This window comes from Dromiciops gliroides, chromosome 3, assembly GCF_019393635.1.
Source record: "Dromiciops gliroides isolate mDroGli1 chromosome 3, mDroGli1.pri, whole genome shotgun sequence".
In the NCBI taxonomy this organism is placed as follows: domain Eukaryota; kingdom Metazoa; phylum Chordata; class Mammalia; order Microbiotheria; family Microbiotheriidae; genus Dromiciops; species Dromiciops gliroides.
Genome location: NC_057863.1, coordinates 353,396,934 through 353,404,995, shown reverse-complemented (window position 1 = coordinate 353,404,995; position 8,062 = coordinate 353,396,934).

Sequence of the window (8,062 nt, the reverse complement as noted above, 5' to 3'; positions counted from 1 at the left end):
ACTACAGCCCTCCCTCCCTCCCAATAAGCCTATGGCAAACCTCAAACACTTCTGAAAAAAATATCAAAACATATTCACAAACAAAGAAGACATGAATGAATTAGAAGTGCAACTAAAAACTAGAAGTCTCTCACGTACACACACTCAATTAAACATCAAAGCAGAAAATTCACCATTTAACACATGCAATAAACTATCTAGACAAGTGATATCAAAGTTAAATTGAAAAGGGGCTATTATACTATACATAAGACTCTCTGCAGGTGCTTATTGATTTAGAAAACCATATCCTAACATTATCTATGTTTTATTTTATTTTTTATTTATTTTGTTAAGTATTTGCATCAGAACACTGGGGATTTTTTTCTTTCATCATACTAGAATCATAGGAACACAGAATGTTGGAGCTAGAATAGACTTTTAAGGACATCCAGCCTAACTCTCTTGTTTTAAAGATGAGAAAAATGAGGCCTAGAGAGATGAAGAGATTTGTATAAAACCACACAGCTCATTAGTAGGTAATATAGAAATAGATTGTATTGATCTCCTAGCTGCCAGTCCAATGATGTACCCATGATAGCATACTGCCTACCATAATTGTTAGAATGTACTATCATAACACAGATTTGTAAGTGGTGACTAAACATTTACCAGTCTGTGTGACATTTAGAAACTTACCAGGGTCCCCAGAAGTATTCAAGAGTAAAACAAATACAATTACTTTTATTGATCACCTGATATACATCAATCTTTGTCATGGGAAAACTGGAAGACTGACTTGGGTACATTACATATCACCCTGAGTTTATGTATAGAAATTTTCTTCCTTATCAACCAAGATACTACTGGAAAACGTTTCTGAAGATTGGGATGTCTCTGCAATTCTCACATTCAGATGGGACAAAGAAGAAAATATATTTAGTTTAGGAAGAATGAAGAATCAATACTGACAAGTTTAAAAACCTGGGGGACCAGAAAGATGGTGGTGATTCAGAAAAAAAAATAGGGAAGTTCAGATGAGATGTGGGGTTGGGAGAAAAGATGATGGATTCCATTGAACCCATGGAAACTGATAAGGTTTCCAAAAGAAAAAAGTATAGAAAGAGGATAGAAGATATGACATTGAGTTTGAGAAGCCAGTAGGATATCCAGTGGGAAATGTCCAATAAGCAGTTAATAAAAAAGACTGGTACTAAGAAGTCAGTCAATAAACATTTATTAAGTTCCTGCTATGTGCCAGGCACTGTGCTAAGTTCTGAGGATACAAATATAAAAAAGAATGGCAGTCTTTCTCAAAGAGTTTACAATCTAAAGGGGGAAGATAGCACATAAAAAGTAGCTTAAAGGAAGAAGGGGAGATCCAGCTGATGGAGAAGTCCACAGGAGTACAGCTGGGTGAGAAATGAATTTTTGTATCATTAAGAATTGAAACAGCGGCAGCTAGGTGAAAGGAAAATTATGGGGGTGTTGGAAGGAAGGGAGGGATTACAACAGCTCCAACTTGGCTGTTTTAAACAAACCTTGAACTCTGACAAATAGGAAATGGACAAAAATCAGGACACTGACTCTAATACCACTACCCCTTAAATTAGTATAACCAAAGCAAAACAATCATCACAACAAGGAGGCTGTTAAAAAAAATAAAACAGACAAACAAGAAACCACCTTCATTAGCAACCATTAAATCTTCTTTGTTAAGCAGAGAAACACAGAAGCCAAGGGTAGAACCAGCTTAAAGTAAAAGAACATTTGAAAAAGAGATAGCTATCTGGCTGGCTGGGGAGAGAGAGAGAGGGAGATTATAAATGATAGATGATAGATGATGATGATGATGATGATAGATAGATAGATAGACAGACAGACAGAAAGATATTCTTTTCAAATGTTTTCTTATATAGGTATATATGTAATATATGTATGTATTTATTATGGGAGATTATAAGTACTTACTACTTCATAAAACAGTGAAAAGGATATGATCTGCAAATGTGCCTTTAGCTACCTTGGTATGAGGTATGGCTAAACCAGAAAATGAAATGGTCCAATGGCTCTCTGCCTTGACCAGACCACAACTGAAAAATTATACTGGGCTCTTAGTGCCATGTTGAGGCCCAATTCAAGGAAAAATCTTCTTGAAACTAGAGATGCCCCAAAGTGAAATGGGCTGCAATAGGATAAAGTATCTTGCTCATCTCTGGGGGGCCTTCAAGCAAAAATTGTATGACTATGTCAGGTATATTGTAGGGAGAATTCTCACTCAGGTAGAGACTATAACTAGAAGACCTCTGAGGTCTCTTTCAAAAATATGAGACTATAATTCCCCATTCAAGTTCTCAGACATCTGCCTCAGAAGTGTTGTGGTTTTTTCCATCAGAGGAATCAAAAGGACATATTTGGGGAAGGGGAGGATGTCACAAGGGAAAGGAGATGAACCTTTGAATTTCATAACTGGTAACATAGGATCACATGAATTTTCTTCATCTTTAGTGGAAATACTCTACCCTGAAAAGTAATTCTTTCATATTTTTTCCTTAGTGCAGAAATGTAGTTTTCTTAATTTACTTGGAATATATTTGTTTCATGATAAAGATAGAAAATGAACACCTCTGGTTAAATATTCTATAAGCTTCTTCTAGCTCTAATATTCTTCTATAAGTGTACATTCTCACAGTCTCCACCAGCATCTATACTAAATGTTTTTAAGAGATGAAATCATGCTGGAGGTGGCATCCTTTGGGGAAAAAGTACAAAGAATAAAGTCCTCTAGGATGAAATTAGCTGAGGCTTGACCAACTTACCATTGTGTTTATTGCTTCTATGAACTGGTAACCCAAAAGAATATAGGGGCAAATAAATCATCATACGAGGACACTAGGATCCTGTGGTCTTACACTCATTTGTCTTAGTGAATGGGAATGCTGTTGGAAATGAAACCTGCTACAAATTGGTGAAAAGTGGGGAAAAGAAAGAGAAAAAGGCCCATTTTGGCATATGTACCTTTGTCTTCCCTAGACTGATAAATCTGGGCCTCTGCAAACTCTCTGCACAGGTTCCTAGCCACATCCCCAGGATTGAAGTCCAAAAGCATGTTGCTATGATGGAGATACACATTTAAGAGACAAACAGAGAAGAAACGACAAGCAGCGACATGTTATCATTAAGTAATCACAATTCCCTCCCTGTATTCCGACAATAGCTGTCACTCTCCCATCTGGAAGGCAGGCCATGTATAAAAACACCATGTCAAACACCTTTTCAAGGAAAGAAAGAAGGGGGAAAGTTAGCTAGGTACAGAAAAGAATATTTTGACGGGTTGAATCCACCCTACCTCCCCACCCCCAACACCCACATGTTCTTCAAACAGTGGGTTCTGTAGAGAACTTCAAAGACTCCCCAGCCTGACAAACAGAAATAAAACAAGAAGATGCTGAGGGAAAGAAAGAAAGAGAGAGAGAGACAGAGAGAGAGACACAGAGAGAGAGAGAGAGAGAGAGAGAGAGAGAGAGAGAGAAGGAAGGAAGGAAGGAAAGGAAGGAAAGAGGGAAGGAAGGAAGGAGAGAAGGAAGAGAGAAAGGAAGGAAAGAGGGAAGGAAGGAAGGGAGAGAGGGAGGGAAAGAGGGAGGAAGGAAGGGAGGGAAGGAAGGAATGAACAAAGAGAAAAACAAAGAGAAAAGAAAAAAACACGTCTTCATGGAAGAAGTTGAGCTGATGAATGTTATGGTGGTTCTGTTTAAGTAATCAACTAAGTAACTGCAGGATATTTCCTTCTTGCTGGAGGCTGAGGTCGTGCTGTCAGACATGAAGGAGTACAGAAAGGTCAGGCTGCAAACAGATTATAAAGGCCTCAAATAAATGATCACACATTCTTCTGAGCAATTTTTTTCCCTTCCTCCCAGCCTAACCCCAGCCTTAGCTGCTCTCTTGTTCCCCTTCTTCCAAACAGAGAAAGGTAAAAAAATAAAATCTGTTTGGTCTCTCCATACGTCCTCATTTTTAATGGCACTGAGGGTCATGTCATAAGGCAACAGCCCTGGGATCCTGAACATCTGGCTTCTATTCCCACCCAGTCACTGACCTTGAAAGCATCTTGAAAGCATTTGGCTGTCTTAACAGCCTAAAGAGAGCTATTTGTTTCAGCCCCAACAATTCAAACATTTGCTTCCATTTGGAAACAATTGGTGGTGAAATCTGACTTAAATTTTTGCTGTGGAAGGCAAATTTTGTGACTGTTGAGACTAGGACTTGAGAAAACTGTACAAAAGGCAAATCACTAACTAAGGGTCTGACATGACCTCCTGCCAAGGAGGTAACATCCATTACTCATTCATTAGACTTGAGTATCCACTCCCCCCTATGCTATCCCACCTCTTGCCCTCCTCCCATCAGGGTATTGTACAAGTTCCCTAGTTCAACATGAGTCAACAGTGCAATACGATATTTAAAAAATAGTTCATACAATCCTAGGATGCATTAATGGGAGCATAGTGTTCAGAACAAGGGAACTAATAGCTTCACTTTGTACTATCATCATGAAACCACATCTGGAGTGTGACATTCATTTCTGGAAATCACGTTTTAAGAGAGACAGTCATATACAGTACTCATCCAAAAACACAAAACATGAGGCTTAAATGGAAGGAGGGAAGAAAGGACAATCAGGATGTTCAAGAAACTAGAAACTATGTTATACAAATAACTAAAAGGACTGAAGCTATTTAGTCTAGAAAAGAGAAAGAGAAGGTTTGAGTTAGGGAACATTTTCTTCAAAAGGCTGTCTTATGGAAAATTGGCTGGATTTATTTTAGGTGGCTTCAGAAGACAGAAGTAGGACTATTGGGTAGAGTATGAGTTAGATTTGGGCTCAGAATAAGAAAGAACTTCCAAATAATTGGGGCTGTCCAACAGTAGACTAGACTGAATTATGAGGTAGAGATTCCTGTCACAAAGGTTCTGAATGGCCACTTGGTCAAAAGTGTTGTAAAAGGGATTTAGGCTTCAGGTACATGTTAAATAACATGGTTCATATGGTGCATTTCAGCTCTAGTATTCTGTGATCTTGACACAGTGACACCAGCAAATTGATTCAGCCTTTGGGGTAGGGGGAGCAGTGAACATAAAAAAAGCCAGTGGATAGATACATACATATACATACATACATACATACATACATACACATATATACAGGGTTTCTAAACATATGATTGCCCCTAAGCAGAGGTTCTTAACTTTTGTTATGCCATGCACTCCCTTTGGAAGCTTGTAAAGTCTATAGATCTCTTCTCAGAATAATATTTTTAAATGTACAAAATAAAATACACAGGATTGGGGCAGCTAGGTGGTGCAATGGATAGAGCACTGGCCCTGGAGTCAGGAGTACCTGAGTTCAAATCCAGCCTCAGACATTTGACCCTTACTAGCTGTGTGACCCTTGGCAAGTCACTTAACCCCAATTGCCTCACCAAAAAAAAATACACAGGATTAATAAAGGAAATTAATTCTGTTGAAATATGGTTATTAAATTTTTTAAAAAATAATTTCACAGACTTCAGGTTAAGAACCCATACCATATAGGGAGAATTACTTTTGTTCCCAACACCTGTATGGTATTCTACCCTTTCCTCCTAAATAAATCACAGTCCATGGTGAGGAAAAAATAAAGCCTAGGGTCTCTTTTACCTTCAGTAATTGAGGGAGCCAGTGAAAACAAGTTCGTGTCCCTAGGGGCTTGACATGACAGGGAGCATCATTTCCAACCAGTTGAGGTTCTTCCAACCCAAAATAGAAGGACCACCAATGAGCCTTCAAACCCTAACAGTGAGTGTATCTGTTGAAGTATTGGTTCAAGATGGACATTGATTAAGGTATCTTGGAACCAGAAGATGACCTAGAGGAACCATAGCTAGATACTCAATGGTCCTTTGGAAACCTCAGTGGCAGAGAAATATACATATCCCAATGAAAACCCCAAGTTTTATCCATGCTTTGAGACTTTGCCTTGGTCAGTAGGGCCTTCCCACCACAAGTACTTTGTCTCATGAATGAGAAAATCCACAAATCCAGCCCCATTCTGTAGCTTTTATCTAAAATGAAATTCACTGGTCCTTTAGATTGGGGGGGGAGGGAAAAGGGGAGGTACAAAGGATGAGAAGAGGCATCCAAAAGCAGAAAGGAGAAAAAGAGGAGGCAGAATGACACAGAAGAAAGTGGTCACTTTGGAGTCAGAGGAACTGAGTTCAAATCCACCTCTGATATTACTATCTCTGTGACCTTGTCAAAGTTATTTAATTTACCTTGGTCTCAGTTTCCTCCTTTGTAACAACAACAACAACAACAACTAGCATTTATATAGTGATTTAAGGTGTACAATGTACTTTACAAATTGTGTCCTCACAAGAATGTACGTGCTATTACTATACACATTCTTCAGATGAGGAGACTATAGCTGAGGTTAAGTGACTTAACTGGGATCACACAGCTAGTAAGTGCCTGAGAGAAGATTTCAATTTAAACTCTCTTGATTCCAAGTCCAGAATTCTACAGACTATGCCACCTAGCTCTCCCATGATGGAGTTAGATTAGATATCCTCTGAGGTCCCCTCCAGTCCACTAGTCAAAGGATCCATGGTCCTTCAAGTTCATGACTTCAAGTTCAGTAGTAACCAAAGCTTTCCAATAAGAATCTTTAGTTTGTTGGGTTTGTTACCACTTCTGCCCCCTTCAGAGCTCTCCAAGGTACTTGTATCTAAGGGTTTCTGGCTGGGCCTCCTATATGTGGGTTCCCTGGTTTCTCTGTACTTTGACTTCCCTATATTTCAGTTGCCATAAATTATCTGAATTCTGACTCAGTAACAGACTATTAACACAACTCTGTTCAATATTGGAATGAAATGAGGCCCTCACCGGTGATTCAATAGTCACCAAAGGGAGACTTACTTAGCCAAAGCAAGAGGATATTCAAAAAGGATAGGCAATGAGTAATGCTCCCTTGCTCTAATTGTTTCTCACTTTCCACCACTCAAGCATCAAAGAGAGTACATAGGGGCAGCTGGGTGGTGCAGTGGATAAAACACTGGCCCTGGATTCAGGAGGACCTGAGTTCAAATCCAACCTTAGACACTTGACACTTACTAGCTGTGTGACCCTGGGCAAGTCACTTAACCCTCATTGCCCCACCCAAAAGAGAGAGAGAGAGAGTGTGTGTACATGGAGCTCCTTGTGACTGCTTTGTACTCAGGCTATGAAGAAGTGATATCAATGACCTGAACCTTTAGTCTCCAGAGCTAACCAAGTCTCAGAAATGGTCTCGATTATTTTCAAAGAAAAACTAGCCTAACTTGGGGTAGCTAGGTGTTGCAGTGGATAAAACATTGGTCTTGTAATCAGTAAAACTCATCTTTATGAGTTCAAACTCTGCTTCAGACACTTATAGTTAAGTGATCCTGGTCGAGTCACTTAACCCTGTTTGTGTCAGTTTCCTCATCTGCAAAATGGGCCAGGGAAGGAAATGGCAAACCACTCCAGTATCTGAGTGTCTGAGTGTCACTCCAGTGTCTGAGGACAGATTTGACTTCAGGTCTCCCTGACACCAGACCCAGTGCTCTATTCATTGTACCAGCTAGCTACCTAGTAGTTTATACTTGACACTAAATAAATGGTGATGGTTCTCTTTATACGTGCAACATTCAAATGTAAATCAAAACAACCATAGGGTTTTTCTTCACACTTTGTAAATTGGTAAAAATGGGGGCAGCTAGGTGGCGCAGTAGATAAAGCACCTGCCCTGGATTCAGGAGGACCTGAGTTCAAATCCGGCCTCAAACACTTAACACTTACTAGCTGTGTGACCCTGAGCAAGTCACTTAACCCTCATTGCCCTACCAAAAAAAAAAAAAAAAATGAGACTAGTAAATTGGTAAAAATACCAAAAGATGGCAATAGTTAATATTTGAGATTTCGTGGGAAGGTAGGCACACTGATACATTGATGGTAGGGCTACAAAATGGCAAGACCATCATGGAAAACAATTTGGAATTGTGCAAAATGACTAAGTGTCCATATCCTT